General features: G+C 40.3%; 1 long non-coding RNA gene across 8 annotated transcripts in view; it reads left to right on the top strand.

Moving 5' to 3' along the window:
- The window catches only part of LOC109496635, a 105,109-nt gene that overhangs the window by 39,882 nt on the left and 37,244 nt on the right, over positions 1-27,983 (top strand). For all 8 annotated transcript variants that reach the window (XR_006593047.1, XR_006593049.1, XR_006593045.1 and 5 more), the window contains 5 exons: positions 1,207-1,309; positions 3,468-3,598; positions 7,509-7,609; positions 8,670-8,756; positions 27,904-27,982. This is a non-coding gene — a long non-coding RNA (uncharacterized LOC109496635). The remainder of the gene's footprint in view (positions 1-1,206; positions 1,310-3,467; positions 3,599-7,508; positions 7,610-8,669; positions 8,757-27,903; position 27,983) is intronic.

Genomic DNA, 27,983 nt, shown 5'->3' with positions numbered 1-27,983 from the left:
CATTTCTGTGATTAATAAGTGGAATATGTCTTTATAATTTTCTCGTTAATAATACTAAATGAATACCTCTTACCATGAAAATATGTTTGCTGTAGGTTTTTTCAAAGGTATACTATTACGTATGTTTCCATCTAGTTTCTAAAAACGCTATTAGAAATGAAATCTTCAAGGGGCGTCCGGGTGGCTCAGTTAAGCGTCCGACTCTTGGTTTTGGCTCAGGTCACAATCTTGCAGTTTGTGGGTTCGAGCCCCGCATCTGGCTCCACGCTGACAGTGCAGAGACCGCTTGGGATTCTCTCTCTCTCTTCCTCTGTCTCTGTCCCTCCACTGCTCGTGCTCTCTCTCTCTCTAAATAAATAAACTTAAAAGAAACGAAGTCTTTAAGTTATTAGATGCCTTTATTACGAGAGTTTCATGCTGATTTCCTACCCCCCTCCTCACTACTGTCAGAATCCAAGGCTTTAGGTTACTGAGCGTGGCATGCGCCTTCCCACTATTCACGTCTTCATCTCCATTTACCCTTCTGGTTATTTCCCCTTCGTGGATTTGGACCCCTGCTTTATTATGAATTCAGCTCTGCATTCAAAAAGATTTTTGTTCTATTTTATCCCATATTTCTATGTTTATAAGAGAAGAGTCTATCCACATCACTGAATTCTTCAAACTTTAATGTGAATATGAAGTGCCTGGCGATGTTGGTAAAAATGCAGATTCTGATTGTGTCTTCAGTCCAGCCCAAGACTCGATCGCTAACACGATCTCAGGGAAGGCCTGTGATACTAATCCCTGAACCACACTTTGAGTAGCAAGCGCCTACCTCGACTATCATAGTGGTGGAAACGGGATTCCAAAATCAGTTTTTGCATCTGGTCTCTAAAGAAAACGGTCTATAGTGATTTTTTGGCCAGCTCCTCCTGAGTTGCCCTGGAAGCAACATGAAGGTCAAAATCACTGAATAAAACGGTGTAAAAAAAAAAAAAAAAGACAATATACAAATTGGAGTCTAATCTTGGCTAACAGCAATTTACTTAAAAGCTCTTACATCCTGACATTGGCCAATAGTTTTCAAATAGGAAGTTAACATCATGAGTAAATGTGTATCACAGAACCCAAGATTGAAGTTTTCCATATAAATGCCTACGTTGCTCTGATACCTTGATTTGCCAAAATACCGTGGTACGTGATTGGCTCGTTTGATCCCTACAGCAAACCTGGGAGGCAGATGTAACGACCTCCTCAAACAGCCAAGAGATTTTTGGTGGGTTAGACGGGATGACACTCATGAAAGGATTTACCCACTGCCTGACATGTAAGTAATCCCTCAGGAAAGGTCATTTTTGCTTTCAATATTCAAAACCTTGGTAACATTTAGAAAAGATTTGTGCAGGGTACTTCATATACTACTAGAAAAACTCTGGATGGTTTTATTTCTAGATGTTATGCTTCTCCTTGCTGTCCATAGATTTCCTTCCAATTGATGATTACTGGTATAGCAGAAGGATTGATTTTTGCATACTTTTTCTGACTACCCCACTTTAACTATATTAATACGTGTACCTTTGTATCTATAATCTTATTAACTGTGCTGCACCATTATAACGAAAGTTAAAAATGCTTCACCGTTCTAGGGGCACCTGGGTGGCTCAGTCAGTTAAGCGTCCGACTTCGGCTCAGGTCATGATCCTGCAGTCCATGAGTTTGAGACCCGCGTCGGGCTCTGTGCTGACAGCTGAGCCTGGAGCCTGCTTCGGATTCTGTGTCTCCCTCTCTCTGCCCCTCTCCTGCTCGTGCTCTGTCTCTCTCTCAGAAACAAATAAACATTAAAAAAAAATGCTTCACCATTCTAATTGAATAGTAGCATGCTCTGCCAACTAGACCAAATCAGATGGAACAATTGCCTTTTTCAGTCTATGTCCCTACCTGGCCACCTCATCTTTTAGACTTAGGACCTTTGCCTGTAGTATAAGCTTCCCCAGAGGTTCCTGAAACTTAAATTCAGGACTGACCTTTTGACACAAAAATAGTGATTTATGATTGGGCGACAAGAAAGGTAAACTTATCAGGCGGAATTTCAGAATCAAAATTCTGGGGGCACCTGGGCGGCTGAGTTGGTTGAATGTCTGACTTGGGCTCAGGTCATGATCTCAGTTTGTGGGTTCAAGTCCCATGAAGGGCTCTCTGCTGACAGTGAAGAGCCTGCTTCACACACTCTGTCTCCTTCTCTCTGCCCCTCCACTGCTCATACTCTCTCTCTCTCTCTCTCTGAAAAATAAACATAAAAAGAATAAAAATTCTAGAGGCTTCTGTGTTCAAAATAGGATGCCTATGTCTTCTCTATGAATGGGATTCCTTTGACATAGGTTCAAAATAATATGACTTCTTGTTTGATCCTCCAATTAAACTTTACCAAAAATTGACTTATTGCATAGCATTCTTTGATCCTCAAGGGAAATCTGTTACGAGAGAAGGAGTAAGTATCTGGTAGGAGAATAGTGAAGCCCAATGAAATAAATCACAGGAAATTATTTAGCAAAATGCCTGATAAGTTACTAAACATCAGTATATGTTTATTATTTATCTTATTTTTTTAATGTGTTATTTATTTTTGACAGAGACAGCACATGCAAGTGAGGGAGGGGCAAAGAGAGAGGGAGACAGAATCTGGAGCAGGCTCCGGGCTCTGAGCTGTCAGCACAGAGCCCTACATGGGGCTCGGATGCTTTAATTGACTTAGCCACCAGGCACCCGTGTTTATATTGTGTATATTATTGTTCATATTATGCCTGATCATCTTATGAAATGTGTGGGAACGTCACAATGGAGAATGTCCGGGATTTATTCAAGAAAAACACAATGTCAGAAGCTCAAAACAAAGTTTTAATTTCGTTGTCTTCATTAAGATTTTAAAATATCAAAGCAATGTTCCTTCATGTTAAATAGGGAAATTACACCAAGGGGAATTTTAAAAGTTTGTTTTTTCCCTTCATTCTTCTCTGGTCTCCACTCTTTATTAATTTTAATTTTTAACAAATGCCTGATGTACCATTTTCTGTGCACAGTGAAACATAGATACATACGCACATATGATGGAGATGGTGGTTTTCTCTTGTTTAAAGATGTAATCATTCTATTTACATTTCTCCTGTCTTTTGCCCAATACAAATACTTACATTTTATCTGTACTTTTGCCGATACAGATAAGTACACATATTGACGTAAAAAACCTCATGGTTTATGCTTTTAATATTTAATCCTTTACTTGCTATCAAAGTAGTACAAAATAGGAAGTAGCAATAACTTGTACATTTTACATAACATTTATTTTGACTAATATTCATGTTGACGATTCTGTTTCTTGAGTACTTGTTCAGGTTTTGAGATACATCTGTGGTTTACATTTTCATAGTTCGATTAAAATCATACTTTGTACCATGACAAATACACTCCTTTTCTCTCCTCTCCCCAAGCTTTTATTTTGCTTTTGAAATAAAATTGGATATAAGGTGTGCAACATGATGACTCGATATACATAGTGAAATACTACAGTCAAGCTGATGACGGCCAACTCTTCACATAGTTCCCTTTTTACTGTTTTGTGGTAAGAACACCTGAAACCTACTCTCGTAGCAAATTTCTAAGCATTCGGGGTAGTATTATTAACTGTAGTTTTCATGTTGTACATAAAATCTCTAGACTTGTTTATCCGACATAAACACAGCTTTGTATTTTTTTTGACTAACCTTTCCCTGTTTTCTTCACCTCCCCGCCCCTGGTCACTCCTATTCTAATCGATGCTTGCGTGTATTTGACTTTCTTAGATCACACACGTAAGAGAGACTATAAAGATCTTTTCTTCATGTGTCTGGCTTAATTTCACTTAGCATAATGTCCTCAAGATTCATTCATATTGTTGCAAATAATAGTATCTCCTTTTTTAAGGCTAAATCTTATTCCATTGTCTATGTATACCATAATTTCTTTACTCATTCGTCCATCTATGGACATTTAAGTCGTTTTCATATTTTGGCTATTGTGAACAATGCTGCGGTAAACATGAGAATGGAGATACCTCTTCAAGGTATTGATTTCATTTCCTTTGGATATATATACCCAAAAGTGGTATTACCGGATCCTATGGTAGTTCTATTTTTAGTTTTTTGTGGAAACTCCATACGGTTTTCCATAACGCCTGTACCAATTTATATTGCAACCGACAGTGTGCCAAGTGTTCCCTTTTCTCCTCATCCTTGCCAACACCCATGTTGTATCCTTTTCATAATGGTCATCCTAACAAGTGTGAGGTGATATTAAGGTTTTGATTGGCATTTCCATAAAGAGTCATGATGTTGAGCGTCTTTTCATGTACTTGTTGGCTCTTTGTATGTCTGTTGAGGTCCTTTGCCCATTTTGTAAGTTGGATTATTCGGGATTTTGCCATTGAGTTATAGGAGTTCCTTATATATTTCGGGTATTAGCCTTTTAGATATATGTTTTGTAAATATTTTCTCCCGATCTGTAGGTTTCCTTTATACTTTTTTATTGTTTCTTTTGTTGTACACATGCTTTTTAATTTGATAGAGTTCCACTAATTTAGTTGTGCATTTGTTGCCTGAGCTTTTAGTGTCATGTGCCAAAAATCATGGCCAAGGGCAATGCCAAAAAGCTTTTTTCCTATTTTCTTTTCTGGTTTCATGATACCCAATTTCAGGTCTTACGCTTAAGTCTTTAATCTGTTTTTCGTTGGTTTTTGTTCATGTTGTAAGGTGAGTGTCCGGCTTCATTCTTTTGTTAGTGGATATTCAGTTTTCCCAGCACCAGTTTTAGAGATTGAACTCATCCTCATTGTGTGTTCTCGGCGCCCTTGTCGAAAATTAGTTTACCACGTGTGCTTTGGTTGAATTCTGCACTCTCTGTTTTGTTCCATCAGTCTTTGTCTTTTTTGTGCCTGTACTATTATCTTTTGATAACTACAGATTTGTAATACAATTTGCAGTCCGGAAGCGTGAAGCCCGAAGCTTTACTCTTCTTGCTCAAGACTACTTTGGCTATTTGGGGTCCTTTGTGCTTCCATACCAATTGTAGGATCTTTTTTCTTATTTCTGTGAAAAATACCATTGGAATTTTGATAGAGATTGCATCAAACTGTAGGTCACTTGGGTAGTATGGTCATTTTAACAATATTCTTCAATCCATGAACACGGTATATATTTTCATTTGTTTGTGTCTTCAGTTTCTTTCATCAACGCCTTATACTTTTCAGTGTTCAGATCTTTCATCTCTTTGGTTAAAATTATTCCGAAGTATTTTATTCTTTTTCATGATGTTGTAAATGAAATTGCTGTCTTGTTTTTCTTTTCTGATAGATTCTTGTGGATGTAAAGAAATGCAGCTGATCCTTTATGTTGATTTTGTATCTCCCAACTTTACTGGATTTGTGTATTAGCTCTAACTGTGTGTGCGTGTATGTGTGTAGTGTAGTGTATAAACTTTAGGGTTTTCTACATCCAGAATTATGTCGTCTTGAAACAGATAATTTTAGATCTTTCCAATATGGATGTCTTTAATTTCTTTTTCTTGTCTCATTTCTCTTGCTAGTACTTCCAGTAATGTGTTGAATATAAGTGGCAAGAGTGGGCATCTATGTCTTGGACTGAATTTTAGAGGAAATCTTTTCGGTTTTTCCCCATTGATTATGAGGTTAGCTGTCGGCTTCATAAATGGCCTTCGTCATGCTGAGGAAATTTCCTTTTATACTTATTTTGTTTAGAGTTATCATGAGTGAATGTTGAACTTTGTCAAAAGCTTTTTCTGAATCTAATGAGATGATCATGTGGTATTTAGCTTTCATTGTGTTGTGTGATGTATCACATTAATTGATTTACATAGGTTACACCAATCTTGCATCCCATGTATAAATCCTACTCAGCCATGGTGTATAATCTTTCTGGTGTGGTGTTGAATTCAGTTTGCTAGTGTGTTGAGGATTTTTTGCATCTATGTTCTTCAGAGATAATTAGCCTGTAGTTCTTCTTGTAGCTCCTGAAGCTTTAAAAACTCAGTAGTTTATTCACGCAGAGGAACTGAGTTACGTCCTTCCAATGTGTAATATTACATTATGTATTACAATATATTTAGCATTAAAATGTAATTATATTTGATGTGTCCCCCAAAGTATTCTGCATCATACTCTTCTTTGCTCACAATACATAGTACACATTCTTACAGGTTAAGGTTTTAGGTTTTAAAATTCAATTCTTTAGCATATGTGGGAAGCATTTACATATATACAGTAAATGAGGTTTTTAACATTATTCCCTGCAACTATGTTTTCCCATACCATTTGAAATGTTGATTCTGTTACATCTTGATGCCATGATAGTTTCAATTATTTTAGGTTTAGAAGGAAATTTGAAGGCAAATATCCTCCAATTTTTGAAGAGCTTCCTTTAATTATTTTACCATTTTTCGTTGTTCAAATGGAACTAATGTCATCTTTTTTAATTAAAAAAAGTGAAATCACTTTGGAACATTTAATATGTTAGCTTTACAATATTGGGTCTCCTGGGATCAAAAGTATATGTAGCTGGTTTTAATACTCAAAACAATTTGGCAGTTGTTTAAAGGAATTCTGACCAATCCTTGCTAATTTGATTCCATTATTTTCATTAAAAATTTTTTTATACTGTCAATGGACTTTTTCCTTTTTTTTAAAGTAAACTCTACCGCCAATGTGGGGCTTGAACTCACAACCCCGAAATCAAGAGTCACATGCCCTACCTACCGAGCCAGCCAGGTGCCCCTCATTTATTTTGAGGATAGTTGGCACACAGTGTTAAGTGAACGGATTTTTACTTTTTTTTTTTTTTTTTACTTTGAGTATAGTTGATATAATGCTATGTGAATGAGGTTTTTTTCCCTTTTTTTAAAAAATTTGAGTATGGTTGGCACAATGTTACATTAGTTTCAAGCGTACCATATAGTGATTCACCAAGTTTATATGTTACGTAAGTGATTCTTATCTAATTTTCTGTTTACGATACTGTTACATGGGGAAGCTACTATTTTATTGTTTTGTCTGCTCACCCAAGATGGGCGCTTTCATCACTCTTCACCAGAGGTTTTAGAGTATCTGCATCCATCACAATATCTGCTATGACTTGCACTGCACTGTTACACACGCCACGTGTTGCTGCCCAGAGCAGGTCAGACAATGTCTCGACTCTCTCCACCTTCTCCAGCTCTGTCTCTCGGAACTGTGCTGTAGGTCCACGCCCTCCAGTAGACTTTTGGGATGGATTTGGTGCCTTTGCATATTAAACAACCATGTAACGGTAGCGGTTAAATTCAGCTAGAATGAAAGCTTATTCAAAGTACTTCGTCCAGTGGCAGGTAATAATACAGATTCTATAGAGGAAAGTGAGTATCTACAAATGTGTTTTGCCAGAGATAGAATCCAGTGTCTGAATAATATATTTTCTTCTATTTCCGTGTGGATTTTCACTTTTAAGACGTGTTTTCCACGTGTTGCTTTATGGAATCCCGAAACCATGAGATAGAGGTGACAGTGGAGTTTCGGGTGTACATTTTTATAAAGACGGAGATAATCCAGGTAAATTTAGTCCACATACTGCATGAGAAGTAAGTAAGTGATCAGGAAATGTTAATGGTTGTCAATATTATTAGTAGTTGTATGAAGAACTCGTTTTATTTTCTCTTTGGTACAGATTAGAAAATGAGATTGGAGAGGTTCTTGTTTCAATCACCAAGAAGCCCAAGTTACTTAATAACAAAAATTGTGTTTTCAGTCCAACTCGCAAAAGGTTATAAAAACATAAACCGAAGAAGTTCATTATCTTCTCACATCCCCTCTATTCCACAGCCCTAATATTTTAAGGGTATGTACAGGTGATTCTGGATAGCAAAACTCAACACTGTATTGATGTTGTCTTTTCTAAGATACATCCATCGACATTATTCTGGCAATTTCAATTTAACACTCCATTATGTCTCTGCAAATCTGTCAAAGTGATATTAGAGTTCATCGGTAAGACTAAATGGCCAAGGATGTTTAAAAATACAACGTATGGGAAGAGAAATGAGGGATATTTAAAGTATCCTATAATAGGGCTGCCAGGGTGGCTCAGTCGGTTGGGCATCCGACTTCGGCTCAGGTCACGATCTCACTGTCTGTGAGTTTGAGCCCCACGTCGGGCTCTGTGCTGACAGCTCAGAGCCTGGAGCCTGCTTCAGATTCTGTGTCTCCCCCTCTCTCTGTCCTTCGCCCACTCGTGCTCTGTCCCTCTCTCTGTCTCTCAAAAATAAAAAATAAAAACATTAAAAAAATTAAAGTGTCCTATAATAAACTGCGTTATAATGAATAAAAAAAAACATGCAGTGCTGGCATAGAAATCGGCAGATAGCTGAACCAGTCTTATTTTTTAGAGTTAAGTAAATTCATTAATGTTTTTTACATAATTCCTAAAGCATTGTTGGTAATTTTGTTTCTAGATATTTTGTTTATCTTATATTGTCTTTCTGTTGCAAATGACCTTGTTTTTCCATCGTATTAATTTCTCATTGCTGTTATATATAGGAAAGATAGTGATTGTTATCAATATTTTATTTCTGCTCGACGGAATACTCTCTTACTGGTTCTCATTATTTTCCAGTGAATCCTAGAATTACGGTCCTGTCCTCTACGTCATGGATCCATCGTAAATGTTAAAACCGAGCCATAGGCTGAATTGTCATAATCGGTGAGTGGTCTGTATCGTCCAAGCCTCCTCCTTCCTAACTGCCCGCTCTAGTCTTGTTGACATGGTTTACTAACCCTTGTATTTACCATCGTACCCCAGTAGACGTGGTTTACATCTGTCATCACGTGGCTTTGGAGAAAGATTATAGGGGCGCCTGAGGGGCTCAGTTGGTGAAGCATCTGACTTTTATTTTTAAGTGTATTTATTTTGAGACGGAAAGAGCACGGGAGCAAGTGGGGGAGGTGCAGAGAAGGGGGAAGAGAGAGAGAATCCCAAGCAGGCTTTGCAGTGTCCGTGCGTAGCCTGCCACAGCTTGAACTCATGGGGATGGAACTCAGACCGAGAGATCACCACGTGAGCTGCGATCTAAAGTTGGACGCTCAACTGACGAGCGACACAGCTGCCCCTATAATGGGGCTCTTGATACGGGCTCACGTCTTGATCTCATGGTCCTGAGATTGAGCCCCAGGTCAGGCTTCGTGCTGAGCGTGGAGTCTGCTCGGGATTCTCTCTCTCCCCCCCCCCCGCTTCCTCTGCCCCTCCGCCACTCACGCGCTCTCTCTTTCGAGCAAAACAATTAAATAAACTGACCAAAAAATAAGCTAGATTATCCTCCGTAATGTGTGTGGACCCCATGCGAGTGATGGGAGGGCTTAAAAGCAAACACTGAAGCTTCTTGGAGAAAATTCTGCCTCAGGACTGCATCCTCAGCCACTACCCGAGCCTGATGACTGGCTTCAGATTTCAGACACGCTGGTCCCACAAGCTAGTAAGCCAGTTCCTTAAAATACACTATATATCGTCTCTGTGGCTCTATCATCTGTATGTCAATCTGTCCTGGTTGTGTTTCTCTGTAGAACCCTGACTGAAAACCGCCTCTGAAGACTGTTTGGGGAGTTGTCTTAGCTAACCTGCTAACACAACTCGAGACGTCCTGGAGAGATCTAGCGATCTAGCGTGCAGCCCTCTCGGTCTAATTAGATGTCTGTCAAGTGCAGGCTTTGTTGCTATTAGCTTTGAAACACTGGAACAGTGGTTAGTAGTTTGCATGGTTTGAAAGTTTCATAGTTATCATCAGCATAGTTTAGAGACAAAATGGTAACAGGAAAGAAAGAAATGAAAAGTGGAAGACGGGGTGGGAAACAGTAACAGGCAGGCTTTTTATTTGGAGAGAAATGTTTGAAAGGCATTTAAAAGGCGTGAGAATGTTGATTGAAAAGCATTGCTTAGGGGCGCCTGGGTGGCTCAGTTGGTTAAGCCTCCCACTCTTGCTTTCGGCTCAGGTCATGATCTTATGGTTCATGGGTTTGAGTCCCGCGCCGGGCTCTGCGCGGAGCCTGCTTGGGATTCTCTCTCTCTCTCTCTCTCTCTCTCTCTCTCTCTCTCTGTCCCTCTCTCTCTCTCAAAATAAATACGTAAACTTAAAAAAAAAAAGCATTGCTCAGATGGGAAAGCAGTTCTGTGGGAGAGAGGAACAGCGTTTAGATTTGACCTGGATCGAAGACAGTGGCATGTGCGCTCGGTTTTCTGTAGCCTAAGAGGACACAGAAGGGGCCCCAGTGATGCCTGTGAGTGTACCTAGAGGGGCAGAGCAGAGGCTGGGTAACCATGTGAAGGATAAGCTTACAAGTCCATCTTGTCTTTGAACAGAGAGGCAGCATAGCCCAATGGCTGAACTTGAATGTCACCCCCGTGTTGCCACTTCCTAGCTGTGTGTGATCTTGCAATTTGCTTCACTCTCTGTGCCTCAGTTTGCTGATGTATAAAATGGGGATCATAATAATAACGGGGATTAAGTGAGTTAATAGATCTAAACAACCCGGGGCAGTCCGTGCCTGCCAGGCAGAATGTACAAAATACATTTAATGATAACTGTTGAGGATGCAGTGTAATAGTGAAGGCTGAAGTTATCTAGTATCCAGATTACACACAGGATTCAAGTCTTTGGTGGTTAGGTGCATACATTCTAAATAGAAAACCAACTTTTTAGTAATAAATATACTTTGTGGAGTACATAATCTGCTATAGGGATGATATCATTTGCATCTATGTTGGTTTTCACCAAAAGTATTTTTCCATGTTTTTTCAATTGAACCTTATGAGAAACTTGTGAGTCTAATGTAATAATAGTGTTCCCACGAGGATTAAATTCTTATAAAAGTCTCATAACGATTACTTGAGTGGTTTTATTGTCTATTTTTATGGATGCAATAATTTGAAGCTTTGAAACTTTAAGTGGTTTCTTTTAGTTGGCGTTAACACATGAGTGACCTGGGTTCTTTTGTGTTAAATTACAAAATTATTTTTCTATCTTAAATTGCGTTTATTCACATCCATAATCCTTTCACGTTGTAACTGGTGGAATAAGGCAGATAAACTTAAAGAAGGAGTTGCAAATTTTTCTTCTCTCTGTCTCTATCTGCGTCCCCCGAGATGGTGGAATGCCAGCGTCTTGGTAGACATCGGTACTGGTTTCTTTCCTTCTTTAGCTCAAGCAAACCACTGGAAACCTACACGTACGTGCGTAGGATGTTCATTGTTGTCATTTGCTCTTACAAGATTTTTGATTGTAAATGTGTCCCTCTGCAACTTGCTTGTTTCATGCCATAATGTGTTAGGACATCTCTTCAAAGTCAGTGGTTTTCTTGCTCACCCCACCCCAAGCCCAGGGGAACAGAGTCCGTCTGGTTGCCGTAATTGGAGGCAGGATGCCGTTGGCGTTTCGAGCGTAGACGGCGAGGACGGGATGGCCGTCCCCCATCTCAACGAAGAATTATCTCACCCCAGATGTCAATAGTGCCAAGGTTGAGAAATCCTGCTGGAGGTCAGTAGAACTGCTGACTGATTGAAGTGAAGCTAACTCTTTATTTAAATCGTTGTAAAATATTACACAGCAGTGACCACCTGCAAGTTACCCGATTCTGTTAGTGAAGAGTCAGCCTAACAGTTTCCAGTTGTTTGCCAACACAGACAATGCTGCAGTAGCTTCTTGTTCACAGACCTTCACATGCTAATGCTTTTCTTTCTCTCGGATACATTCTCCAATGTGAGGCTGCTGGGTCCACGTTCTAGAGTTTAATACTTTCCTGGATCACGTTTCAAATTATTTGTGATAACTCACACTCCCCCGTTAATGAATGAGGGTGTCATTTCCCCAGCCTTCTTTCTAGGAACTGACTGTGGTCAATCTTCTGTAATTTTAGCTAGCCACTTGTGCCAGAAAATGATGTCTCTCATTTTATCTGAATTTGCATTTACCTAACTATGCTTAAACTTGAGCAGCATTTCATGTATTTATTAGCTATTTGGGTGTTACCCTAATCCCTACTGATCCCTTTTACTGACTTTTTTTCCTAGTGTCTTTTTAAAAAAATACTTATTTTTGAGAGAGAGCACGCACGTAGGGGAAGGGCAGAGAGAGGGAGAGAGAGAATCCCCAGCAGACTCCGTGCTCTCAGCACAGAGTCCGATGCAAGGCTCAATCCCACGACCCTGAGAATGTGACCTGAACCGAAACCAAGAATCAGGCGCTCCACTGACTCTGCCGCCTAGGTGCTCCTCTGTTGTCTTTTTACAACAATTTGTGGGAACACTGTCTATACTGTGGTTATTACATTTTTTCTGTTACGTTTTTCTCGTCATCTGTCTCGCTGATACTGTATCTCTTTTCGTTTAACAAATTTTGATTTAGGTAAATGTCAAGGTTTTGATATGTTGGTGGGTTTTGTTTTGCTCGCTCGGGACAGTAAACCCCACTCGAGATTCATACAAATCTCATTCCAAATTTCACTGACACCTTATTTTTATACTTTTTAAACTTCTTTTACTTGGTCAAAGAGAAGCATCTGTATTAGTTTTCGACCTCATTAGAAGTATTTCTGCACAGTTAATTAATACATCATCTTCTCCTCGCTGACATAGAAACTTGTTCCTAGATACTCCTGAATCTTTTGCTTTAGACTCTCAATTCCCTTTTAGTTACCTAATTTTTATTTCTATGGCAGTGCCATAGTACTAACAGTTTTCTGGGAAGTTTTCTTTATCTGGTTAGGCAAATCTCTCTGGGCTTTTCTTTTTCATAAAGGTCCTAGCTGTTCTTTTCAGTAAACATGAAAGTCATTACATCAGGTTTCAAAAATAAACCTGTGTCAGTCAGGGTCCTGGCGGGAAACAAATGATGCATTCACAGATAATTAGAGTGTAATCGAGAGACTTGTGGAAGTGAAATTAAGGGACGATGGTGCACCTTGAGGCTGGCTCAAGCGAGCAGCCATTACCAGCTGTGGGTCTGAAGGTTAAAGGGAAGGTAGAAGTTACTAGAGTCCTGAGACAGTATCTACATTGGAGGGGGTTACCAACGGGAGTCATAAGCTGTAGAAGCCACCGCTCACCCATGTCACCTGCCTGGGACGAAGTTGTGGAGATCAGTGTCCCGAACCTCCTCTCCTGCCTCCAGAACTCCTGCCACTGCTTCCTCTTGGCCAAACCCCACCAGGCACCAGAGAGTCCCAGAGGGGTTTAATGTACTCCATATGGGGTAGCCACCTGAGGCCCGGGTCAGGATGGAGGAGGGTAGAGGGTGTCTCTAGAGCAGGGGAGTGTATCCAGCCCGTAATCCATTGGAATTCTGATACATAGTTCATTTCATGCGCTTACTAATTTTGTGAGGACTGAGGTTTTTATATTCGTTCTTTCTGTCCAGGAACCTAGTGTATATTTCTGTATGTTCACATTTTGTTCCATGTTCTTCATTAAATTTTAACATTTTCTGCCCGGAGGTCCTTACCTCTTTTGAAAAATGTATTCTTACATGTTTATAATTTTCTTTGTGTGCTGGGTAAGATGGGCTTTCCATCCTGTTAAGACTTGGCTCTCAGTGATACGAAGAAGAGTTGTTAACTCATGTGCCTGTATTTTGTGTAAAACAACCATAGCCAGGTATCGTACAGGTGAATCTGGCTGACTCAGTTGGTGAAGCATGCGACTCTTGATCTTGGGGTCGTGGGTTTGAGCCCCACATTGGGTGTAGAGATTACTTGGAGATAAAATCTTCCAAAAAATTCTCGTATAAATTCTCGTTGGGTTTTTTTCTTGCTCTGTTTTCTAGTTCTATGGCCATATTGTGAACAAATAGAAGTTTTTGCTTTTCCAGTGTCTGTTCTGATTACTTCATTTTCTTTTGTAATTGCATTCAACAACAGCGTCCGAGACCATGCGGAGTCCTAATGGTAGTGAGCAATATTTTGCTAACTCACAGTTTGATTTTTTAACAATAGAAGCAACACATAGTTCTATTTTTATTTTTCTTGTATTTTTGAAGTTTATTTTTGAGAGAGAGCGAGAGCACACGTGAGCGCGCGAGCAGGGGAGAGGCAGAGAGTGAGGGAGAGCAAGAATCCCAAGCAGGCTCCGCACCGTCCGTTGAACTCATGAACTGTGAGATCATGACCTGAGCCGAGACGGAGAGCTGGACGCTCGCTCAACTGACTGAGCCACTCAGGTGCCCGTGTTTTTATTTTGTAACTGTGGCATACCGGGTCAAACTGAAACCCCCTTGAAATGTTGCTCCCAACTATTGTCCTCTCCTTGCCTCCCTGAGGTAGTCAGTTCCTTAATGTAGAAAATGAGAGTAATGATAATATTTACCTGCTAAGATTATTATGAGACTTAGGTGATATTATATATGCCAAGTACGTAGAATAGAGTCTGGTACAGTGAATATGACCCATCATTGTTCCCACCACCCATTGAAACGTACTGTTATTTGGTTGTAACTCCTTGGGAAAAGTAAGTTCCCAATTGTTCTGTATCTACTAATTTATAAGGGTTCCTAGTATAATCAGGATCTTCATTCAAAAATTGTTACAAAATGGTTTCATTCTGCCCTTTTGGGTTATTTTTCATGATTAATCCGTTATTTTTCTTTTTAATTTACCTACTTTGAAATGACAGTTGTGTTTTCGTTCATGTTTTCCACGTGCTTTTATAGCATTCTGTGAGTCCAGCAAGATTCTGAGGTCACACTTCTCATTGAGGTGACTTCTGGGCAGTCACAGTGTCTCTTGCTGCCGTAAGTTATTTCTCCCTTGTTCCTTCGCCGGTCATTTAGGGAATGGCTGCAGTGTATCGGGCGCTTTGCCGGATGCTGGAGACGCCGTGGGGAACAAGTTTGGCAAAACCCTGTTCTCCTGGAACTCATACTCTGGGGGGGTAGGTGGGAGCAAGGAGCGTGGGAAATGAGCAAGTAATCAAAAGGACAGGTTTATCTATAAACAGCGTGGGGAAATGAAACAGCGCGGTCCTGGAAAGTAGGCAGCGCTGGGGAAGGAAGCACCGCCTTGGATAAAGCGGTCAAGGCTGGCCTCTTCGAGAAGGCGCTGTCTGAATCGAGACCCGAGCGGCCGGCAGCCAGCCAGGCGACGCTCCGGCTCTCGAGCAAAGGGTCAGGGTAAAGAGTCTGAGGTGGGACGGAACTTGGGGATCTGAACGACGGAAAGAACACGGGTGAGCCGGTGCACCTACGGCCTCGTGGGTCGTGGCGAGGAGATGGGGCCTTATTCTAGATTCTCTGGCGTACTGCTGGAGGATTTTGAGCAGGAAAATGCCATAACCTCACCTACGTGTTTTTCTTCCAGTTGGCCACTACAATGGCTTATAGCGTATGAGCATGCCTCTTAGCGTGTATATCCAAATTGCTTTCCAATTGTTCAAATTGTTACTTACTCTAGAGAGTATGGTTCTGTCCAGATCAGTGTATCAGCAATAGCTTTGAGTATATTATTTGAAAATGGTGGCTAATTAGTTGGTTAAATAAATAAAGGTATCTTGCTCCCTTGATTTGCATGTCTTTAAGTAACGGTGATATTGCCGCTTTTTTTTCAGTTTTATTGAATTTAATTCAGGGGGATCCGTCTAATTCCAAGCATCCATCCATTTTTCCGCTGGGATATGTAGTGGGTGCCATCGTGTGCCACCTGGATCCCCCTTTCAGGACCAGGGTTTTCTCTCGGGTGGCAAGGATGTCCATGTCTGAGGTCTCTCAGCTGAATCCCTTGCCAAGGTCATACCCCTTCCAGGGGCGCTGGTCGTCCTCTAGCGATGACTCAGTGCGGAGGTAAAGGCTTGGCTCCCTGCCTTAAAGATTGTCATCTCCAGGGGCGCCCGGGTGGCTCAGTCGGTTGAGCGTCCAAGTTTGGCCCAGGTCGTGATCTCACGGTTCATGAGCTCGAGCCCTGCGTCGGGCTCTCTGCTGTCGGCACAGGTCCTCTGTATCCCTCTCTCTGCCCCTGCCCTGCTCACTCTCTGTCTCTTTTTCTCAAAAATAAACGTTAAAAAAACAAGATGGTCATCTCCAAAGGGTCATGCCAGCTTAGAGCTCTCCCAGGAGGAGAGGGAAGTAGTGGAACTCTTCCCTCTGTCTGTTGACACCGTCTTTCCGCTACACGGGTCGGTCCCAGTACGCTCATTACATCAAATTCCTTCCTCAGAATCCTTCCCTGAAACCAGGTGTTAGTAATTCAGCACTTAATCATTAGTAGGTCTTTCTGTTTACTCCCCTGTCTAGCATACGGTGAAGCCACTTTCCTGGTCTGTTATTTGTCAGTTTTGTTCATAGTCTTTAAAATTTTAATTAAAAGAAAACTGTCTTCACATCAGGGCAAATTAATACTCTCCCGTTTGTATACTGTTTTCACATACATCAGGCTTGTTCTGTTTTTTTTTTTCCCCTCCAGAAAATACTAGCTTCTTGGTACAATGTTTCTTTATTTATGAAAGATTTAAATTTTTCGTCAAGTATAATGCTTTTTTTAATAAAATATGTTCAGGCATAGTGAGCCTCTGCCATCAGATCTTTAAAATAGTAATCCGTATTGTCCCCGACTTTTTTTTCATGATTACGTCTTTTAATATTTCCTTCTTTAACCCATTTGGAATTCATCTGGATGTATGGGATACAGTGAAAATCTAGCTCTGTGCCCCCCAACGTATTCAACTTAACCAACCAAATTTCAGCTGTTAGTCTTGCTCGACTGTTCTTTTGGTCTACCCTAGCCTCTACCACAATATTTGAATTATTTTAACTTTCCAACACCCAGTTAATACCTGGAATGGCAAATACGCCCTCATTTCGCTTCTTTTTTTTTTCTTACCTTTCTCCTTAACTATAGCATCACTTTGTTAAAAATAAAATTTTAAAGTAACATTGGGATTTTAATGTAATTACCTTAATGATAAATTAATTAGAAAAATTAGCCTTTCTATGATATTGACTTGTCCTAGCCAGAAACTGATCTGTATCCTTCAGGAAAGATTTCTAGATTTCTTCATACGAGCCCCAAACAGATCTTGGTAATTGACTCTTCGTTTCACATTTTCTTCTGTTGTTTATGAGTGGGGAGGTCACTTCCTGGGTTGTATAATGGAGACAGTTGTTTAATCCCATTTGCCTCAGTTTCTGCATCTGTAAAATGGGGATGATACTATCCCCTCCCTGATGGGTTTGTTCAGAGTGTGAGATGAAATCGTATACACAAGGCCTGTAGCGTGTCCCTGGCAATTTTACGTGCAAGATACACAGACAATATTATTATCCATAAAACATACTTCCCCCAGGAAATTGACCTAGCTCTTCTGTTAGTGCCCATTAACATCAGCCGTTCGTAATCACACAACACATAGCTGACACCATCCTGACTGCTGGAAACCTGCTTTTGTTGTGTGCCAGCCACCGTGATGGTTGCTGGGCAAAAGGCGGTGAAGGGAACAGATAAGATCCCTGCTCTTACGGAGCTTTCAGTATGTGGGGGGCAGACAGATAATTAAATGGTCTGCAGTTAGAGATCTGGTTATTAAGTAACCATGTAAAAGAAGAAAGGCGTGTCATGAAATACTACCTATGGAGACCCAATTTAGGCAGGTAATGACATTTTCTTTTTTTAACATTTGTTTATTTGAGAGAGAGAGAGAGCAGACACCTGCGAGCAGGAGGGGCAGAGAGAAAGCGGGGGAGAGAGAATCCCAAGCAGACCTCCCGCTGTCAGCGTAGAGCCTGACGGGCTTGCACCCACCTGAGCTGAAATCAAGAGTCGGGTGCTTAATGGACTAAGCCACCCAGGTGCCCCCTTTTTACTAATGTTTATTTATTTCACATGCAAAGAGCTGATACCAGGCAGAGTATTCAAGACCGAAAAAATAGCGTGTCTGAAACCTCTTAACGCAAAACAAATCTTGTGTTTTCCGGCACGTAGTCACGGAGAGGTAGCGTCTTGTGATAAGGTGGAACACAGGGTCCAGGATCACAGGTGCTTGGAATTGAGTTCCAGCTTCTGCCTCTTACTGTGGGGCCTGGGCAAGTTAATATTTCTGAGGCTGGGCGTCATAAAATGAGGTCACTTAGCAGCCAGTCTTACTGGTGGTCGTGAGGGTTCCGTGAGACAATGCGTATATAGTGCTTCGTTAGCACGATGCTTGGTGTAGAGAAAACACCGAACAAATGTTATTTATTATTGGCAAACCTTATGCCACTCTCTTAAGGACTGTGCTTGGGTTTCGTGTTGCTTTGTTCGTGCCTCTTCATGTATGTGACTCCCTTAGTAGAAAGGGGCATCAAGCACAAAACACAACGGTGGTGGTTTATTGAGTGTCGCTGACGTGCCTACACCACACTGGTTATTTTTACACGTTGACTCTTCACAACACTATCTTTAAGGTATGCATCGATATCCATCTCCTTTAAGTTTATTTCTTTATTTTGAGAGAGAGAGCACATGCACGTGCACAGGGGAGGGGCAGAGAGAGAAGGGGAGCGAGAGAATCCCAAGCAGGCTCTGTCAGCACAGAGCCTGATGGTGGGGCTCGAACTCACCAACTGTGAAATCATGACCCCAGCCGAGATCAAGAGTCGGACGCTCAACCGACTGAGCTGCCCAGGTGCCCCAGTGTCCGTATTTTGAAGATGTGAAAGCCAAGGTGCAGGGGAGTTACTGATATAAACAAAAGCTACACAGTTAGTAGTAGCTTTGACCGCCATGATTTTGAAAGAGGCCATGCGGCTTCCTTCCTCATAAGGTTTACATTACATCTGAATTCTACTAACACTTTATATCTTTTTTTAAAATTTCCATCCAAATTAGTTAGCATATAGTGCAACAATGATTTCAGGAGTAGATTCCTTAGTGCCCCTGACCCATTTCGCCCACCCCCCCACACAACCCCTCCCGTAACCCTCAGTTTGTTCTCCATATTTATGAGTCTCTTCTGTTTTGTCCCCCTCCCTGTTTTTATATTATTTTTGCTTCCCTTCCCTTATGTTCATCTGTCTTGTATCTTAAAGTCCTCATATGAGTAAAGTCATAGGATTTTTGTTTTTCTCCGACTGACTTAATTTCACTTAGCATCATACCCTCCAGTTCCATCTACGTAGTTGCAAATGGCAAGATTTCCTTCTTTTTGATTGCCGAGTAATACTCCCTTGTACATATATACCACATCTTTTTTATCCATTCATCTATCGATGGACATTTGGGCTCTTTCCATACGTTGGCTATTGTTGACAGTGCTGTATAAACATGGGGGTGCGTGTGTCCCTTCGAAACAGCCTACCTGTATCCCGTGGATAAATGCCTAGTAGTGCAACTGCTGGGTCGTAGGGTAGTTCTATTTTTAGTTTTTTGAGGAACCTCCATTCTGTTTTCCAGAGTGGCTGTACCAGCTTGCATTCCCACCAACAGTGCAAAAGAGACCCTCTTTCTCCGCATCCTCGCCAACGTCTGTTGTTGCCTGAGTTGTTCTCATTAGCCATTCTGACTGGTGTGAGCTGGTATCTCGTTGTGGTTTTGATTTGTCTTTCCCTGCTGATGAGTGATGTGGGGCATTTTTTCATGTGTCGGCCATCTGGATGTCTTCCTTAGAGACGTGTCTATTCATGTCTTTTGCCCATTTCTTCACTGGATTATTTGTTTTTTGGGTATTGAGTTGGATAAGTTCTTTAGAGATTTTGGATACTAACCCTTTATCTGATATGTCATTTGCAAATATCTTCTCCCATTCCGTCGGTTGCCTTTTAGTTTTGCTGATTGTTTCCTTCGCTGTGCAGAAGCTTTTTATTTTGATAAGGTCCCAGTAGTTCATTTTTGCTTTTGTTTCCCTTGCCTCCAGAGAAGTGTTCAATAAGAAGTTGCTGTGGGCAAGATCAAAGAGGTTTTTGCCTGCTTTCTCCTCGAGGATTTTGATGGCTTCCTGTCTTAACTTACATTGAGGTCTTTCATCCATTTTGAGTTTATTTTTGTGTCTGGTGTAAGAAAGTGGTCCAGGTTCATTCTTCTGCATGTTGCCGTCCAGTTTTCCCAGCACCACTTGCTGAAGAGACGGTCTTTATTCCGTTGGATATTCTTTCCTGCTTTGTCAAAGATGAGTTGGCTGTACGTTTCTGGGTCCATTTCTGGGTTCTCTCTTCTGTTCCCTTGATCTGAGTGTCTGTTCTTGTGCCAGTACCATGCTGTCTTGATGATTACAACTTTGTAGTATAGCTTGAAGTCTGGGATTGCGGTGCCTCCTGCTTTGGTTTTCTTTGTCAAGATCGCTTTGGCTATTCGGGGTCTTTTCTGGTTCCCTACAAATTTTAGGATTATTTGTTCTAGCTCTGTGAAGAATGATGGTGTTACTTTGATAGGGATTGCATTGAATATGTAGATTGCTTTGGGTAGTGTTGACATTGTAACAATATTTGTTCTTCCTATCCAGGAGCATGGGATCTTTTTCCAGTTTTTTGGGTCTCCTTCAATTTCTTTCATAAGCTTTCTATAGTTTTCAGTGTATAGATTTTTCACCTCTTTGGTTAGATTTATTCCTAGGTTTTTTTTTTTTTTTTTTTGTGCAACTGTAGATGGGATCGATTCCTTGATTTCTCTTGATGTCGCTTCATTGTTGGTGTATAGGAATGCAGCCGATTTCTGTGCGTTGATTTTATATCCTGCAAGTTTGCTGAATTCACGAATCAGTTCTAGCAGTTTTTTGGTGGAATCTTTTGGGTTTTCCATATACAGGATCGTGTCATCTGCGAAGAGTGAACGTTTGACTTCCTCCTGGCCGACTTGGATGCCTTTTATTTCTTTGTGTTGTCTGATTGCAGAGGCTAAGACTTCCAATATTACGTTGAATAACAGTGGTGAGAGTGGACATCCCTGTCTTGTTCCTGACCTTAGGGGGAAAGCTCTCAGTTTTTCCCCATTGAGGATGATATTAGCGTTGGGTCGTTCATATATGGCTTTCATGATCTCGAGGTATGCTCCTTCTATCCCTACTTTCTTGAGGGTTTTTATCAAGAAAGGATGCTATATTTTGTCAAATGCTTTCTCTGCATCTATTGAGAGGATCATATGGTTCTTGTCCTTTCTTTTATTGATGTGGTGAATCATGTTAATTGTTCTGCAGATATTGAACCAGCCCTTCATCTCAGGTATAAATCCCACTTGGTCGTGGTGAACAATTTTTTTAATGTACTATTGGAGCCGGTTGGCTAATATCTTGTTGAGGATTTTTGCATCCATGTTCATCAGGGAAATTGGTCTATAGTTCTGCTTTTTAATGGGGTCTCTGTCTGGTTTTGGAATCAAGGTAATGCTGGCTTCATAGAAAGAGTTCGGAAGCTTTCCATCCATTTCTATTTTTTGGAACAGTTTCAAGAGAATAGGTGTTAACTCTCCCTTAAATGTTTGGTAGAATTCCCCTGGAAAGCCATCTGGCCCTGGACTCTTGTTTTTTGGCAGATTTTTGATTACTAATTTGATTTCCTTACTGGTTATGGGTCTGCTTGAGTTTTCTATTTCTTCCTGTTGCAGTTTTGGTAGTGTATATGTTTCTAGGAGTTTGTCCACTTCTTCCAGATTACACATTTTATTGGCATATAATTGCTCATAATATTCTCTTATTATTGTTTTTATTTCTGTTGTGTTGGTGGTGATCTCTCCTCTTTCATTCTTGATTCTATTTATTTGGGTCCTTTCCTTATTCTTTTTGATCAAACTTGCTACTGGTTTATCAATTTTGTTAATTCTTTCAAAGAACCAGCTTCTGGTTTCATCTGTCTTTTTTGGTTTCGATGGCATTAATTTCTGCTTTAGTCTTTATTATTTCCTGTCTTCTGCTGGTTTTGGGTTTTATTTGCTGTTGTTTTTCCAGCTCCTTAAGGCATAAGGTTAGGTTGTGTATCTGAGATCTTTCTTCCTTCTTTAGGAAGGCCTGGATTGCTATATAACTTCCTCTTATGACTGCCTTTCCTGCGTCCCAGAGGTTTTGGATTGTGGTGTTATCATTTTCATTGGCTTCCATGAACTTTTTAATTTCCTCTTTAACTTCTTGGTTAGCCCACTCATTCTTTAGTAGGATGTTCTTCAGTCTCCAAGTATTTTTTACCTTTCCAAATTTTTTCTCGTGGTTGATTTCGAGTTTCATAGCGTTGTGGTCTGAAAATATGCACGGTATGATCTCGAGTTTTTTGTACTTATTTAGCACTGATTTGTGTCCCAGTATATGGCTATTCTGGAGAACGTTCCACGTGCACTGGAGAAGAATGTATATTCTGCTGCTTTAGGATGAAATGTTCTGAATATATCTGTTAAGTCCATCTGGTCCAGTGTCATTCAAAGCCATTGTTTCCTTGCTGATTTTTTGATTAGATGATCTGTCCATTGTTGTGAGTGGGGTGTTGAAGTCTCCCACTATTATGGTATTATTATTGATGAGTTTCTTTATGTTTGTGATTAATTGATGTGTATATTTGGGTGCTTCGACATTTGGCGTATAAATGTTGACAATTACTATGTCTTCTGAGAGGATAGATCCCTTGATTATCATATAAGGCCCTTCTGCATCTCTTGATACAGTCTTTATTTTAAAGTCTAGATTGTCTTATACAAGTATGGCTACTCTGGCTTTTTTTTGTTGACCATTAGCATGATAGATGGTTCTCCATCCCCTTATTTTCAATCTGAAGGTGTCTTTAGGTCTAAAGTGGGTCTCTTGTAAACAGCATATGGATGGATCTTGTTTTCTTACCCATTCCGTTACCCTATGTCTTTTGATTGGAGCATGGAGTCTATTGATGTTTAGAGACTAACACTTTATACCTTGCTTCTAACCTTCCACTCCAGGTTACCTAATCTCCTGTTGGTCTCCTGTTTTTGTCTTCTTTCAAGTTTATACTTTGTCCCATTTTCTTGTCTTCTACTTTGACTTCTCTTAACAGTGATTCTGGTTCTCAACTAAAACTACATAGTCGTAAGTTGATTGGGTAAAACATTCCTACTGGGGTTGACTCAGTTGCAAATCCTTGTCCTGTGAGCAACGTTCCTGTGGGACTTGCCCAACCCAGTGCACAGGAACCAGACAATGTCTACTCGTAACTTACCTTGTCCTTAAATGAACAGGGAGTACATTTGGATCCTGGGATTAATATAAACTCCAAATACCCTCTAGTGTGTTGTTTTATGAAAACTGTTGAAAAATTAAGACAAAAGGGCCTTGATTTTTTAAAATATAATTTATTGTCAAATTTGCTTCCATACGACACCCAGTGCTCATCCCAACAAGTGCCCTCCTCAGTGCCCATCACCCACTTTCCCCTCTCCCCCATCAACTCCCACGTTGTTCTCTGTTTTTAAGAGTCTCTTACGGTTTGCCTCCCTCCCTCTCTGTTTGTAACTATTTTTCCCCTTCCCTTCCCCTATGGTCTTCTGTTAAGTTTCTCAAGTTTCACATATGAGTGAAAACATGGTATCTGTCTTTCTCTGACTGACTTATTTCACTTAGCATAATACCTTCCAGTTCCATCCACATTGCTTGCAAATGCCAGGATTTCATTCTTTCTCACTGCCAAGTAGTATTCCATGGTATATATAAACCACATCTTCTTTATCCATTCATCAGTTGATGGGCATTTAGGCTCTTTCCATAATTTGGCTATTGTTGAAAGTGCTGCTGTAAACATTGGGGTACATGTGCCCCTATGTATCAGCATTCCTGTATCCCCAAAGGGCCCTGATTTTCTTTTTCTTTTTCTTTTTTTTTTTTTTTTAGCAAACAAGGATCATGGCAAATTAAATAGCTCATGTAAATGAATAAGCCTTGTGCATGGTCAAACTTGCCAGCATTAGAATTAAATAGCAGATTATTCAAGACCCACATCTTCAACTGTCTGTTAGTTTTATTGGTACAGGAAGCCCAGGTGATACTTTCTATCTAAAATTTCTTTTGAGGCAATCCAGTCATTGAGAAATGCCTTCCCAGAATTTAAGGAAGAAAAAAAGAATAGACTTTTCAGACAGATTATGCACAATGCCAAAAGCAGTAACTTCAGTCCGAATTCAAGTGTCCTCTTTGCAGAAAAGCAATAGCTTCCTTGTCGAGTGGGCATCCTAATTATGCCCACTAATTACACATAGGCCATAATGAGAACAAATGATTCAAAACTAAGAGAACTTTGTGTAAATTAAAACCATGGGCTCTAGCAAGGGAAGTTATTTAGCAGGATGATTTCCATGTTCTGAGTAATGGACTTCATTGAAATTGGTACAGAAGCTCACTGTGTAGAAAAGGCAGAAAGATATTTTTGGGGCTAAGGTAGAGTTTATCCCCACTCTCTGGGGCCTCTCTTCTAGGAAGTTGCCAGCGAGGGTTTCTGGGTACAGTTTAGAAACTATTGGCTTAAGTGTCTTCAAAAGGCATTTTCATAACTAAAAAGAAAAGAAAGTAGAGTCATCCATCAAATAAACTCTAGCTGGGCATATGAGGCAACTTGCCTCTTTCAGTCTGAGGTCCTGTTTTCAGGTGGTATTTTCATTTGCACAGCCTGGGGCTCCCCTTCAATCATTTATCTCATTTAGACAAACTCTTACCTCCAATGGCGATTAAGCACACTTGAGTTCCTAGCAACACCCTAAGTCAAGTCGGACAAACAAAACCGGCTCATGTCTTATTCATTCCCACATATTAACCTTAGAATTTTTCACTAGCATTCTTCATAGCAAAGCAGACAACAGCTGACCTTGTGCAAAGATTCAGTTTCTTATAGGAGAGCTTTTGACACAGGAAGCACCCCCACTGGGCAGGCAGTTCAGGATCCAGAACAAAACTTGGCCGTTTCACGTGTTCATTCGTTGTATTTTCAAACCTTTTCTACAAAAGTCAATAGTGCTGATTTGAAAGGAATTCTGCACCTGGGTGTTTTTAATGGCTGGAAGGGCCATCTGAATGTTACTCTAGACTTGGGAATAATTGAGGCTGAATAATAGATGTCCATATTTTGTCTGACAAACAACTTCAGAAAAAAACTTGATGCAAACACTGAAAGAAATGCATTACTTGTGGTTACTGTATTTTAGCAGATAGTTGAATTTACTTGAGTTGAGCTACATTTATGTCATCCATACTCATTAATGGAGGCCAGCCGAATGGATATCCTTCTAACAAATACAACTAGGTCTCAGGAGCTGCATTTTCTCGAGATTTCCGTATTCACTAAGAGATCCCTGCTTATATTTGCCCCTTTTGTCTGCAGCCAGTTAAAGAACTGCGCTCGATTTGAAAAAATTACTAGCTGCATTTTTTCAAGTAAGTGATTGTTCATTAATGGACTAGGTAGTTTTGCTAGAGTCGGGAAAGAAGGCACATGCTTTCTTAATCAACAAGAAGTGACTCAGACGCTAGGGAGACTCAGAATGAGTTCTTTAAGTGACATGTACATTTGACTTGATAAATCTTTTTATGGATATATAAAAAGTGCACATTATCTAACATCAGTATGACTGAAGAACATTTTAATTGAAGATAATAAAAAGGACAGTTAATGGCCTGCTCTGAATTTATTTCAAGGAGAGAAGTTATGCTTGAAGTACGACTGAGTACACACACACACACACACACACACACACACACACACACGTGTACTTCACTTGCCATCAGGAGACTAATAGAAAAGGTGAGCAATTTGGGTTTATGATGAAAACTAAGTATTTTGGTGAACTACTAATGGGAAATCATGATATAGGAGGTGTTTGCATGTAAGAACCATGTTTGTTAATCTGGGGGTTTTATCCTTTTGTGGGAAGGTTTTATTTATATATATGTAAATAAATACATAATAGTTAAGTTATATACAGTTATATGGTTAGTTGTCCATGTTCTTTTTTTAGAAAAAAGTTTATTTTGAGAGAGAGCGAGTGCACGCGCGCACATGGGGGAGAGGCAGAGAGAGAGGGAGACAGAATCCCAAGCAGCCTCCGTGCTGTACGCGCAGAGCCTGATCGATGTGGGGCTCAAACTCATGAACTGTGAGATCATGACCTGAGCAAAAAATCAAGAGTCGGACGGACACTTAACCGACTGAGCCACCCAGGTGCCCCCGTCCATGATCTTTTAACAATTCATACTCAGTAAGTTACCTGTAGAAACTTGTATCTCGTGTACTCTATTAAGTATTTTGATGACCATTGATAGCCCTTCTGTATATCTGTCAGGGTGTGTATGTGTGTGTGTACATGCATGTGTTTCTCCAAATAATGGTCAACAAATTTTATAGCTGTGATTATTGGACACAGTTAAGAGAAAAGAAATTTTACTAACTTCTAGAAAGAAGTAACAAGGTGACATAAATTGCTTCTCATAATGTGCAAAATCGTATTTTACCTGCCCCAGCCTTTCTCCCTTCTGTAGGGCGGGAACAAGTGTCAGTAGCCTCTCTGGGACATTAAGTTTAAGGGGGTAGCCAAGTTGAGTGCAGAGGCCCGAATGAGTTCTGTAGAGTGAAGGAATTATTTGCCATTGGTTGGCAAATTGAGGAAATCTTAAGATGGGTTGAGGGGGACACAGTATGAAGCCAAGGGCTTGGATTCCTGAGATCAAGTAACAGAATAATAAGCTGGGTGAGTAGGGGCATAACAGTCTGGAAGAATACCAGGAATAAGATGTCTTTAACCTTGGATGAGCTTTTTCTTTCCCCTCAGTCAGTGGGGGGTGTGGGTAAGTTCCAGCAGTGCCTCATTCACCCTTGACCACCTCTGTTATCGAGAATAATTGAAAGCCATCTGCATTGGGTTCTTTACTTGCCCATTATCACCAAAGAATCTGTGCAAAAATCGCCTAGCTGCAGAAGAGACTCAAAATATTCAGCATTTATTGGGTAAGATCTCCCAGGATTTGATCTGAATAATCACATCAGGTGGTCTAGAGTAGAGCCCTTATAAAATGTTTTCTGAAAACCCCTAAAGTCTCATAATACTGAAATTACAAATCTCAGCTCTGCGTTATTTTAGAAAGAACATATCCCAAGTATCAAAGCTTTAAAAAATACCTCCCAAATGAATTTTCAAGGTCCAGGGGACAGAGCAAGGTACCCAGAACTAGGGTACAGAAATTAGTAAGGATTTTTGATAAAAACTGACTTTACTGGTCATGCGATTGAACTTTTAAAGTTCTGAGAAATTAAGCATATTGCAGAAAATGCTTTCATATCATCTCAAAGCTGTCAAACCCGTTGTCCTGTAAAAGGCCTTTGATAATTATATGTCAGTCCTAAGGAAATCAATTTACCAATTTTGAGAAGATTCTGTTTCAGTGTCTAATGATCCTCATTATTACGATTTTTTCATTATTTAAACTTCACTCCTTCAAATCACAACTTACCCTCTATATTTTTTCAATCCTAACGTATCCTCTCAATTTCTTTGTGGAGTCTCCAAATAGCAGCTAATGTCAGTCATATCTAAGATTTGTAAAACATTCATACATTCATTATCTTATTAAATCATAACAATCCTGTAATGCAAATACTATTGTTATTATCACGATTCTACGAAACCTGGAACTGATGATGATGTACTTTATCCAAAGTCACACATCTATTAAGCGATGGAGACACTTGTTCAGATATTCTAGTATATACGATGAGAGTGACAGTGTTGAAATACTTTGACAGTGATGTCACTTCATGGCATTAGTTCCCAAGGCTTCACTCTGATGGGGAACTCCCTTCCGGTTAATCGTATCTACCACTGTTTGCTAGGCACTATTTTAAGCACTTAATATACATATTAACTTACTTAATACTTGCAGAAACCTAAATGTATGTATGATTATTGTCCCCATTTTACAGGTGAGGAACCTGAGGCCCAGAAGTGAGTCACTTTTCCAAGTCACATAGGCAAGCCGGCAATGTCAGGAGTCCAATCCAGG

Source organism: Felis catus, chromosome X, assembly GCF_018350175.1.
Source record: "Felis catus isolate Fca126 chromosome X, F.catus_Fca126_mat1.0, whole genome shotgun sequence".
Classification (NCBI taxonomy): domain Eukaryota; kingdom Metazoa; phylum Chordata; class Mammalia; order Carnivora; family Felidae; genus Felis; species Felis catus.
The sequence above is the reverse complement of the archived record's forward strand: the minus strand, read 5'-3'. Positions and strand labels throughout refer to the sequence as shown.